Genomic DNA, 621 nt, shown 5'->3' on the forward strand with positions numbered 1-621 from the left:
GGGATGACACTGCAATTTTTAGCATTGAGCTTGAGGCCATGGCTCTGACACCAGGCATCTGTCTCAGTGAGACCCATCTGTAGGATGTCCACTTCATTTGGGGACTTGACTATGGCAACTAGTTTGCAGTCATCTGCGAACTTCGTTAGCCAGAGGCCTTCTGTGTTAGCCTGTACTTCAGAGAAGTAGATACCAAACAGGAGAGGTCCTAGGATAGAATCCTGTGGTACTCCACTTGTCACTGCTTTGAGGTCAGATTTGGTGTCTGCAACTTTTACAGTGTGGGTTCTGTCAGTGAGCCAGGTGGCAATCCATCTTGTGACGTAGGGATGTATACCTAGTTTAGTGAGTTTAGCTATAATTCCAGAATGGGGGATGGTGCCGAAAGCCTTGGCGAGGTCAAGATAGGCTGTGTGAACCACCTCACTCTCATCTACAGCTTTGGTGACTGTCTCAAAGAAGTCGATCAGGTTCAGGAGGCATGATCTGCCTTTCACAAACCCGAACTGGGTGGGATCCAGAGTTTGGAAGTTACGAATGTCTTTGTTTATGAGTTCCATGATGATACGTTCCATGGCCTTGCAGACCAGGCTCATCAGGCTAATAGGCCAATAGTTCCCA

The sequence above is a fragment of the Protopterus annectens genome, chromosome 2.part0, assembly GCF_019279795.1.
Source record: "Protopterus annectens isolate FY-2018-M chromosome 2.part0, PAN1.0, whole genome shotgun sequence".
NCBI lineage: Eukaryota > Metazoa > Chordata > Ceratodontiformes > Protopteridae > Protopterus > Protopterus annectens.